This window comes from Cetorhinus maximus, chromosome 18, assembly GCF_964194155.1.
Source record: "Cetorhinus maximus chromosome 18, sCetMax3.hap1.1, whole genome shotgun sequence".
Lineage (NCBI taxonomy): Eukaryota > Metazoa > Chordata > Chondrichthyes > Lamniformes > Cetorhinidae > Cetorhinus > Cetorhinus maximus.
In genome coordinates, this window is record NC_135896.1 from 18,443,504 (window position 1) to 18,456,084 (window position 12,581).

Sequence of the window (12,581 nt, forward strand, 5' to 3'; positions counted from 1 at the left end):
AGAACAGCTCTTGGTGATGATTCTACTATACCCGCTTACACCTAGTCTAGACCCATCTTTTGATTCTTATTTTCCCTTTATCATCTCCTTTTGCCTTGCACCATCATCGCTTTTGTCATTTAATCCCCCCTGGCTTCCACTCTATCATGGGCCTTCTCTTTGGTTCTTCCCCCTTTCCTTACTCCTGCACTTGCTTGAAACCTGTGATACCTCAAACATTTTCCAGTTCTTGCGAAAGTTCATCAACCCGAAACATTAACTCTATTCCTCACTTCAGATGCAACCTGACTTGTGTATTTCCAGCGTTTTGTTTTTACTTCAGGTTTCCAACATATTTTGTTTTTGCAACCTCTTGAAGTATATTGGTTGATCGGCATCAGTGTCAAATGCCTTCCTGAAATCTATTGTCCTTTCCCGAACCATCATCACCTCAACTAAGTCCAATGAATTAGTCAAGCATGATCAGCACTGCAAAATCAGCACTGATATTCTGTGCTTGGCTTATGCTCCTCAAGATGATTACTTTTATCATTCCTCACAAAATTTTCAAGCACTTTCCCAACAGTGAAAATAATGCTTACAGGTCAACAATTTTTTATGATTCTCGAGTGAAGATTTTGTGAAAATTTTTACAATTTTCTGATCCTCTGGGATTTGGTCAGAGTCTAATAAATTCAGAAAAGTATTGGGAAGACAACTCTCAATCATTTTGCGCCAATTCATTCATAACCACAGAATTAAAATTGTCAGGAGTCAGCCACATTATCTACCTTTAGAATCAACAATCTCCCCAATATGTCCTCTCCTGTGATTTTAAAATATTTCAGTCTGCATTCACCTGCAGACTGCACCTCCGATTGTGCCATATCTCTCATTTCTTTTGTGAACACTGTTGAAAATAACCATTTTGTACTTTGCTTCTACTCTGAGACACCACTTCCCAACTGTCATGTTTCAGTGGGCCACCATCTCAATGCACCCTTTGATTATTATTGACATACTTAAAGCAGAATAAGGCATTATTTTCTTTTCCTCATAATATCTTTATCCAGCCCTAATCAGTTCCTTAGCATTCCTCAGAAAACGGTTATCATCTCCCTATGCTATTTCTTTCTTGAATTAAAACATTTTATATGCTTGTTGTCCCCAAAATTTCATTCACAAGTTTGTAAGTAAGCCAGACTAACCTTAGTCTTTTATTCTATCCCCAACCCATTTCAAGGGTAACTTTCTTTAGGATTTTTCAACTTCCCTTCTGCATCATATCCTTCGAATATCTCTTCCCATTTTACCATGCCCATACAATATCTCACACCTTTAAGAACAGCTCTTTTTTTAAAAAAAGAGCTTTTTAATTGGCTTCTTTTTGCTTTTATTCCTTCTAAATACTCTTGCCTCTTAGTTATAAGGTTGCGGGTTCAGGTCACACTCCAGAGACTCAAGCAGATAATCTGGACTTTCCAGGAGGTGCTGTCTTTCAAAGGTGGTGTTAAATCGAGGCCCCGTCTTCCCTTTCAGATGGACGTATAAGATGACAAGGCACTATTCGAAGAGCCGGTTGGGGGGGGGGCGGTTATTTCTGTGTCCTGGACAACATTTATCCCTCAAACAAAACAAAGCAAATTATCTGGTCATTTATTATATTGCTGTTCATCAAACCTTGCTATGTGCGAATTGACTAACATACATTGCCAATGATCACAAAGATCATAAGAAATAGGAGTAAGCCATTAGGCCCATCAAGCCTGCTCCACCATTCGATAAGTTCATGGTTGATGTGATTGTAGCCTCAATTCCACTCTCCTGCCTGTCCCCATAACCCTTGACTCTCTTGTTAATCAAAAATCTCTCTAACCTTAAATTTATTCAATAACCCAGCCTCCACTGATTGCTGGGCAAGAAAATTCCAAAGGCCCTCTGAGGAGAGAAAGTCTCATCTCCGACTTATATATGAGACTCTATTTTTAAACCATGCCCCCTCATTCTAGATTCCCCTATGAGAGGAAACATCCCCCCCAGTGTCTACCTTGCCAAGTCCCCTCAGAATCTTATGTGCTTCAATAAAATCACCTCTCATTCTTCTAAACTCCAATGAGTACAGGCCAACATGCTCAACACTTCCTCATAAGATAACCCCATCATCCCAGGAACGAGCCTAGTGAACCTTCTCGGAACTGCTTCCAAATAGAGTGTGTCCCCTCCTTAGGTAAGGAAACCAAAACTGTAGATAGTATTCCAGGTGCGGTCTCATCCATGCCCTGTACAGTTCTAGCAAGACTTCAATACTTTTATACTCCATCCTCCTTGCAATAAAGGCCAACATTCCGTTTGCCTTCCTAATTAATTGTACCTGCATGCTAACCTTTTGTAATTCATTTAAAAGGACACCTAGATCTTTGTTCTGCAGCCTCTTGCCATTTAAATAATATTCTCTATTTCCATTCTTCCTGCCAAAGTGGACAACTTCACATTTCCCCACATTATATTCCATCTTCCATTTAACCTATGTTCCTTTGCAGACTCTTTATATCCCCCTCACAATTTGCTTTTCTATCTATCTTTGTATCATCAGCAAATTTAGACATAACAATCCATCACTTCATCCAATTCATCAATTCCAGAGCGTAAATAGTTGCTGCCCTGGCACTGATCCCTGCGGCACTGCGCTAGTGAACTGCCAACTGAAAATGATCCACTTATTCATTTACCTGTTTCCTGTTGGTTAGCCAATCCTCTATTCATGCAAATATATCACCCCAACATCTTGAGCTCTTATCTCCTGCAGTAAACTTTTATCTGGCACCTTATCAAATGACTTTTGGAAATCCAAAGGCACTACTTCTACTGGTTCCCCTTCATCCACCCTGCTTGCTATATCCTCAAAGAACTCTAATAACTTGACTATACTTCAAAAAGTGGTTCCTTTGATTTGTCTGGAAGCTAAGGTCATGACATGCACAATATAAACAGAAGTTTATTCCGTATTTTTTATGTCTAACCTGAATGTCAGTACATTATGTTTGCTAGATACTAAATATTCCCTTACACCTGCTGTCTATATTGTGCCTCAGGTGTCAGTCAGGACTCAATGGCAGTGCTCTGAGCTCAGAGTCAGAATGTTCTAGGTTAAAGTCTCATTTCTGAAACCTGGGCACAAAATCTAGGCCATCTCGCCAGTGTAGTGTCAGAAGTGCTGTTTTTTGGATGAGGCATTAAACCCAGGTCCTGTCTGCCCTCTCGGGTGGATGGAAAAGAGCCTATGACACCATTCTGAAGAGCAGCGGAGATATCCCCAGAGTCCTGGTCGCCATTCCTGAACCAAAAATCACTGCAAAAAAAATCTGATCATTATCATATTGTTGTTTGTGGGGCCGCGATGTACTCAAATTTGATTCTGCATTTCGTACAGTGCAACAGTGACTACACTTCACAATCACATCACAGGGGGAGGTTGTGAAAGGTGCTATATAAATGCAAGTCTTTTTGTTTTTCCCCACCACCTTCATCTTCTTTGACTTTGGAAATATATTTCCTCAGAAGTTTTCTCCTTCATTCTAAATCGATGCATATTAAAAACACGCTTTGATATGGTAGTGAATTCAACTTCAAAGACTGACCATTATGATGACCTTGATCCCCAATCAAGTACATTAGTGCAGTGGTGTAGCTGGACTAAGGAACTCATGTAATAACGCAGTGAACAAGAGTTCAAAACCTACAGAGTGGGTGGGAATATATTTTCAGACTTCTTTGCAACTGAATTTAAAGGTAAATCAGTGAAAAAGTAATGATGAAGCCATTGGATTGTCATAAAGACCTACTGGCTTACTAATGTTCTATAGGGAAAAAGATCTGCTGTCCTTATGCAGTCTGGTCTGTGACTCCAGTCTCATACCAACATGGCTAATCTAAAATACCTTCTCAAATGGCAGATGCAAAGCACTTAGTTGTATCAAACCGCCACAAGAAAACTATACTGACCACAGCAGTTCAAGCAGGTGACCTCCTACCACCTTTTGAGGGCAATCGAGCATGGGCAATGAAAGCCAGTCCCAGGCATCAATGCAAGATACCCGTGAACGAATAAAAAGTGAATTCTATCTAAAGCATTTTCTTTGACGATGATGCATTTTGAACAATAAGCTTTGACTATGTTAGAAAAGGGTAATGCTTACAGAACAATTACACATCAGCAAAATTTTACTTCTCTCTCTCAATTCTTATATTTTAGCAGCTCACCTCATAACAATCCGTGTCTACGATACTTCTCTTTTAGTACCGTGGGACATACAATCCAGGAACCATAACATTGGCATTTACAGGAGATACGAGCAACAGAAAAACTACATATAAGAAGAGTTAAGGGAAGATCTGAGTGATTATAAGGTCACTTAACTTCACTGTCATAGTTCATGAAGTTACACAAACACAATTGCTTTTTCAGCCTTGTAATATATTATAACACAATTAAGGGTGACACATCATAAACCAAAATAGCCAAATGCCAATGATTTGTAAAGTCATCGTTAAGTCCTAAGAATGCATTAGTGCCTTGTAACATCATTTAACAAAATATAGTTGATTTGGATTTCACAGAACAACTTACTCAGTGCAAGTCTTTGAATTTAATGTCACTTGAAGTGACATCACGGCAGTAATGACATGGTAGTCTTTATGATGTGATGCTCTTTTGTCTCCCAATCACAAATTGCTCACCAATGATGCAAAAGGAGAGTTATAACAGCATTTGAATATAATCATCTACAGATAAGCATCAGAGAAAATAGATTAAGCAAAGAATACCATCTAAGACTTCAAGTGGATTTGTTTTAAACAAACAATAAAGAAAATTTAGGAGTAGGGAATACTTCGCCAATTTATATGACAAAAAACACAGACTCAATTGCTTCCCAAAATGGAGGAGAATCTACTCTTTCCATGATAAAACAGACATCAGCTGATGAGTCCAAACTATTAACAAGCACTGTTGATTGCATTGTCTCTCATCACTAAAGCCTCAGTCTTTTTCAGGAGCATACACTATTAGTCCTGCCAGCTACAGCAATTGGTATTAGTTCCCCCATGATTCGAGCTGAACCTGCCACAGAAACGTCTTACAACACAGGTAGCCATTCAACCCATCTTACCTGTGCTAGCTCTTCCCCCATAGCCCTGCAATTTCTCATTTTTCAAATAGATGCCCAAATCCCTTTTGAAAGTTACTATTGAATCTGCTTCCATTATCCTTTCAGGTGGAGTCTTCCTGATTATAAAACACTGTCTGAAGGCATTACAAGCTTCCTGCCAGTGGAAATAGTTTTTCTCATCTACCCTATGAAAACTCTTCATAATTCTGAACCCTTCTATTAAATTACTCCTTAAAATTCTTTGCTCCAAGGACAACTTTCTACCATTTTTTAGGAAGAGGAGCTCAGTGCCTTGGTATTGGTCTTCAAAGAAAGTGCATGTGGAACTCATTTTATTATATGGATGGATAGCACTATGTAAATATGTTGAAGGGTAGAACAATGGTTTTGCTGATACACGCTAGTGGAGGTATAAAGCTAGATTCTTTTCAACATGCCATGTCCCTTCCTAATTGCTTGCAGTGCCTGCAGGCTAACTTTGTGTTCCTTATACAAGCACACCCAAGTCTCTCTGAACATCAACATTCAAATGTTTCATGCATTATAAAAGAATATTCTACTTCTCTATTCTTACAACCAAAGTGAATGCCTCACATTTACCAACAGCTCCACACAGACCCTAACTCAGTGAAGACGAGGGTCAAGGAAGGCTATGTCATCACACAAACCCTTTTCTGCATCTCCCTCAATGCATCTCACCTCCAGCAAACCATCCACAAGCATGGAGATAATCTACAGAACAGAAGGGAAACTGTTCAACCTACACCACCTGTAACTCAAAACCAAAGCACTCCAATTTTAGTTATCCAGCTTCAGTATGCAGAGATAAAAACAAAAAGCTAAAAGCTACTGTGGATGCTGGAAATCCAAAACAAAAACAGGGAACTTCTCCGGGACACCCTGGTCCACTCCTCCATCACCCCCTACTCCTCAACCCCCACCTATGGCACCTCCCCATGCCCACACAGAAGATGCAACACCTGCCCCTTCACTTCCTCTCTCCTCACCGTCCAAGGGCCCAAACACTCCTTTCAAGTGAAGCAGCATTTCACTTGCATTTCCCCTAACTTAGTCTACTGCATTCGTTGCTCCCAATGCGGTCTCCTCTACATTGGAGAGACCAAACGCAAACTGGGCGACCGCTTTGCAGAACACCTGCGGTCTGTCCGCAAGAAAGACCCAAACCTCCCTGTCGCTTGCCATTTTAACACTCCACCCTGTTCTCTTGCCCACATGTCTGTCCTTGGCTTGCTGCATTGTTCCAGTGAAGCCCAACGCAAACTGGAGGAACAGCACCTCATCTTCCGACTAGGCACTTTACAGCCTTCCGGGCTGAATATTGAATTCAACAACTTTAGATCTTAAACTCCCCCTCCCCCCATCCCCACCCCGTTTCTCCTCCACCCCCCTTTTTTTTTCAATAATTTATATAGATTCTTCTTTCCCCACCTATTTCCATTATTTTTAAATCTAAAACTAAAACCTTGTTAGTCTTTTCCACCCCACCCCCACTAGAGCTGTACTTTGAGTGTCCTGTCTTCCATTCTTAATTAGCACTTTTCTTAGACAAGTATCACCACCTTCAACACCTCTTTGATCCTTTTGTCTGTGACATCTTTTGATTATCTGCTCCTATCACTGCTTGCTTATCTCCACAATCACCACACCCTCAACTTCTCTCTCCCCGACGCCCCCCCCCTCCCCACCTTAAACCAGCTTATATTTCACCCCTCTCCTAACTATGCTTCAGTTCTGCCGAAGGGTCGTGAAGGCTCGAAACGTTAACTGATTTCTTCTCCACCGATGCTGCCAGACTTGCTGAGTTTTTCCAGGTAATTCTGTTTTTATGTGCGCAGTCACTCAGAAACAGAGCTCCAGGTCATTGCCAACTCCTTCTCCAAAGTACATGAGGAAATGGGCCTTTTATTAAACTGAGAAACTAGGTGCCCTTCTAATCAGCTCCCATAACACAACACTTCACCACATCTATTAAGATCAATATCGAAATTCTGGATAATGTGGGCCATTTTCCATATCTTGGGACCCTCCTCGCAATGAAGGCAGACAAATTCGACAAAATTCATCATTTCAGAATCTCAGCAGGGATTTCATCTGCCCCAGAGGCTTTTCTATTTTTCAGCTGTCGAATGGCTTGGTTCTAGACTGGGATAGCACTGAGGCTGAGTTGGACAGGGTACTGAAGAATGGAGTCGAGGGCGTTCAAGTCGAAGACAGTTTTAGTTGAGAAGTGCCTCCAGTGCCTGAAGTGCCTTCAAAATGCCTCCAGTTTGCCAACTTCTGCCGATTGAGGAAAAGAGCATTGAGAACCAGGATCACAAACCCGAGACTAAGGTCACAGTTAACTGGCAGCAGTGATCCCTGCACTCCTATATACATTGGAGGCTTGGACAACCTACAGCAGGCACCTCAAAGCATGGGAGAAGTACGACCAATTCATCCTTCGCAAGATTCTCCAAATCCAATGGCAAGTAAGGCAGTCCAACAGCAGCATCCTCTCCCAAACCAACATGCCCAGCATCAAGGTGCTGATCACTCAAAACCAGCTCCATTGGGCAGCAACTATAGGCCCATCAGTTTAACCTCTGTGGTGGGAAAGATTTAGAAATGATAATCCGGGACAAAAATTAAGTCACTTGGGCAACATGGATTAATTTTAAAAAGTCAGCAAGGGTTTGATGAAGGCAAATTGTGTTTGGTTTGAGTTTTTCAATGAAGTAACAGAGAAGTTAATGCAGAAGTAACAGAGAAGTAATGATAAACCTGTATAAAATATCCCTGAAGAGGTCAAGGGTGCTTATCCAATGCCTTTTTGAAAGTCACAGTTGTACTTGCCTCCACCACACTCTCAGGCAGTGCATTTCAGATCCTAACCACTCGCTGTGCAAAAAAGCCATTTTCCTCATGTCACTGTTTATGTTTTTGCCAATCTAAGTCGGTGTCCTCTGGTTCTCGACCCTACCGTCATGGGAACCATTGTTCTCCATCTACTCAGACCAGACCCTCATGATTTTGAATACCTCTTTCAAATCTCCTCTTGTCTTTCCCTTCTCTTCTCTTAAGATGAATAAACCTAGCTTCCCCAATCTGTCCATCGAACTGAAGTCCCTCATCCCTGAAACTATTCTCGTAAATCTTTCTGCACCTTAGGCTTGTAAGCAGTTCAGAGATAGTTCACTGGGCCTATTTCTGGGATGAAGGGGTTGTCGTATGAGAAAAGTTTGAGCTATATTCATTGGAGTTTAGAAGAATGAGGTGATCTTATTGAAACATATAAGATTCTGAGAGTGCTTGACAGGCTCCCCATGGGGAATCTAGAACTAGGGGACACCGTTTAAAGATAAAGGTTCTCTAATTTAACATGGAGATGAGGAGGAATTTCTTCTCTTAAAGGGTCGTTAGTCTTTGGAATCCTCTTCCACAGAGGCTGGATCATTGACCATATTCAAGCCTGTGTTAAGACAGATTTTTGATCAACAAGGGTTATGGGAAACAGGCAGGATAATGGAGTTAAGGCCACAATCAGATCAACCATGATCATATTGAACGACAGAGCAGGCTTGAGGCACCAAATGGCCTTCTCCTATTTCTTATGATCGCATGACCTTGCCAAGTCCCTGGCCTCTAACCAACCAAAACGGAGAGGGTGCGTTCCTGCTGAATACAGAGATTTTGTCATTTTCAGGCAGAGGCAAATTTGAGGCTTTGGAGAGAGGGCACAAAGCTCCAAACAGTTTCCCTGTCCAGTAAGCAACATGCAATACAAAATGGAAAGTTACTGGGAATAAAATAAATCATGGAACTATTTGCTTCAGATTTGGGGTCACTTTCCATAGCCTGCTCAGTCCTAGAATCTTACAACACAAAAGGTGGTCCATTCAGCCCCTCACATCTGTGCTGGCTCTGAATATATTATTTAATTAGTCTCACTTCACTGCCCCTTTCCCAGTCTAGCTGCCTCTTAAGCATTCCAGAGCTTCAACCTCAGCAAAATTGATAGATTCATCAACATATTGACTGCTAGCACAAGACATCACTGTTGGAATCCTTTGTTTCGCAGAAAAGTCAGGATAAGCAAATTGCTCAGTGATAAAAAAAGAAATTTATTATTTTAGATCTCCAGCATCTGCAGCATTTTACTTTTATGCTCGTCAATGACATTTACTCTTATGTTACCTGGTTATGAAACAGTTTGATGGATTTATCTCCACCATGTAAAATGAGCAAAACATTACTACAAATGTACTCAACTATATACGGTGGGAACAGTACTGCCAGTCACGGCATCACAAAATGGCAAAGATGCAACAAAATAATAGCAAGTTTCTCATCAAGTGCTCATCATCAAAAACCATCCTGGCAAGACCATCATCTATTACCAATCCTTAGTTGCCCTGAGAAGACCCTTTGCCTTAAACTACCATAAGTTGAATACACATAAAGACCAGAAAATGCTGGAAATACTCAGCAGATCAGGCAGCATCTGTGCAGAAAGAGAAAATTTACTTTACAAGTCGAAGATCTGTCATCAGAAACCTGAACTGATGAAAGGTCGTCAACCTGAAGCATTACTTCTGTTTCCCTCACACAACATGTGCCGCCTGACATAAGTATTTTCAGGATATTCTGTCATCATTTCAGACTTCCAGCATCCACAGTACTTTGCCTTTGCATGGGTTGAATACAGCTAGAGTGGCTTTCTAGACCAGTGGCTCTATTTTGGTTGAAGGAACCATTTTCAAATGGATTAGTAATCATGGACCCCCCACCTCCCCATCTAAGTTTATACTATAAACTCCTCCTACGTTTACATTTCTGAATGTAAAATTCATCAGTGTCCTGCTAAAGGGACTTACACGTAAGTTTATCAGGGCTGTTAGATATCATGAACGTTGATGTGATTGGTTATAAGAAAACTTTTATCTTCCCTTGAACGCAAATGTAACCATACAGGTTTGGCAACATGCTTTTGAATACTTCATCTCATGACAACTCCCGAAGCTTCTTGGAGAGAAAACCCACTTGGTGACTCCTGTTGGGAACAATGGCACCAGGCTGGTTGTAACCCTCCATCACCCACTTACTCACGACTTATTTCTCCTCCAGCCCCAGCCCTGCAAATCTATTCTGAGAGTCTCTGAAGCTCCTTGTAGGATTCTCAGACAATCCACTAATCCTGAGGTCCTTTCCAGAATTGCCTCAGTTCCAGTGCCAGCCCAGCAATCTCTTACCAATGTCCTGCTGTGCTTGAGCAGAGGGAATCGAAATAGCGGCCAACAGTGTGCACCCAAACCGCCCCATCACAGCAAAGGGACTCTTCAAATTATTCCCCGGACTCCCCTGGAAAGTCTCAACAGCCTGCCCCCACCCCCACCAGTGTCTGTAGATCCCAGTTTGAGAGCCACTGCATCGGAGCATTTGAGCGCAGTTCAGAATCACCCATGTTGGTACAGAACTGGAGTGACATATAGGTCAGACCTGGTAAGAACAGCAAGTTTCCTTCCCCAAAGGACATTATTACAATAAACAGCTTCACAATGTTACTTTTTCTGATATCAGGTTTTGATGTCCAGATTTGAAACAAATCTAAATCTAAAGCAGCGTGCTGTAATTATCAATAATAACAATCACCAAACAACCAAAATCCTCCAGCTGATATTAAAATAGTGTTAGTTTTAAGTGGATGATACAATGTCTGCAATGCCTCACTAAAGCCTCTTCAAGGCAGTGAGTGAACTGGTAATTTTCCTCACCATCGATTTGAAGCAAGAAAGAGCCAGGGAATGGTTCCCTCAACAGCAGCAAAGGTGCAGGCACATGTACATCAGGGCATCAACAGGTATATCACCCCTCCCTCCTTCCATGAGTGTGGGCACAGGTACATCACCCCCACCCCCACCCCACCATCATCCCAGTGCAGGCACAGGTACACTATCATCACCCAGCACCACCCCTCATCCCGGTGCAGGGCACAGGTACACTATCACCACCCAGCACCACCCCTCATCCCAGTGCAGGGCACAGGTACACTATCACCACCCAGCACCACCCCTCACCCCAGTGCAGGGCACAGGTACACTATCACCACCCAGCACCACCCCTCACCCCGGTGTAGGGCACAGGTACACTAGCACCACCCAGCACCACCCCTCACCTCGGTGTAGGGCACAGGTACACTATCACCACCCAGCACCACCCCTCACCCCAGTGCAGGGCACAGGTACACTATCACCACCCAGCACCACCCCTCACCCCAGTGCAGGGCACAGGTACACTATCACCACCCAGCACCACCCCTCACCCCAGTGCAGGGCACAGGTACACTATCACCACCCAGCACCACCCCTCACCCCGGTGCAGGGCACAGGTACACTATCACCACCCAGCACCACCCCTCACCCCGGGTGTGGGGACAGGTACGCCCCACCCACCCCCGGTGCGGAGATAGGGACGGGGCCTGGCCTCCGGGAGCGGATTCAGCTCAGTGCTCCACGGAAGAGTTAAACCTGAGTCCAGGGTGTGAGCTGGGGTGATGAGCCGGAAGACGGGCGGGGGTGATGAGCCGGCGGACGGGCGGGGGTGATGAGCCGGCGGACGGGCGGGGGTGATGAGCCGGCGGACGGGCGGGGGTGATGAGCCGGCGGACGGGCGGGGGTGATGAGACGGCGGGCTCGCTCGCTCCTGCCCTCCCGCTCGGGCCTTCCTCTTCTCCCCGGATAAACACTCACCCTGGCGGCTCCTAATAGAGATTCTCCTCCTCCTGTCTCTGAAATTGGCGCACAAACTGTCACCCTCAGATCCCAACAACAACCCCGCCAATTGGCCACCACCACTGTTAGTAAAGCCGCCTTCCATTGGCCGGGTGTAACTCCGCCCACCTACTTATTCCAGCCAATCTGCGGCAATGGGCGCGGCCTCCATCTGTCAATCAAATACAACAACGACTGCATTCTTCTCTCTCAGGGAGTTCGTGGTCATGTGGAGGACAACTTGCTTCCACGACAGGCTCGATGGGTTCTGACATGGTTGATGAGTCCAACGCTTGATCTGTAGACTCTGCCACATGTGGGGGCAGATGATGCTTGAAGGGTCGGGTAGATGAGTAGTTGGGAGGTTTGCACCCTCTCTCTGATGGCTCGGCTTGGCCAGTGCACGTTCCTGATGAAGTCTCTCAATGTGTTCGCTGCCTTCCCAATTGAAAGCTCTCCATTTTGGTCGGTCCCAGGACAGGGGCTCCCATGAAGTCAACAGGGATGTTTGACCTCTTCAAAGATGCTTTGAGGACATCCCCGAAGCATTTCCACTGTCCTCCTGAGTGTCTCCTGCCGTGATCAAGTCCTGAGCAGAGCAGTTCCTTTGGGAGTCTGGTGTCAGACATGTGAATGACATGTCCTGCCCAATGGAGCTGATTTTGAG

The 12,581-nt window shown here is 43.8% G+C and overlaps 1 protein-coding gene across 1 annotated transcript in view; it reads right to left on the reverse strand.

Annotated features, from left to right (window-relative positions):
• Positions 1–11,995, reverse strand: part of vrk1 (VRK serine/threonine kinase 1) — a 67,547-nt gene extending 55,552 nt beyond the window's left edge. The window contains exon 1 of the mRNA XM_078562170.1: positions 11,894–11,995. The gene's annotated coding sequence lies outside the window, so the exon portion shown is untranslated. The remainder of the gene's footprint in view (positions 1–11,893) is intronic.
• Positions 11,996–12,581: the final 586 nt, after the last annotated feature.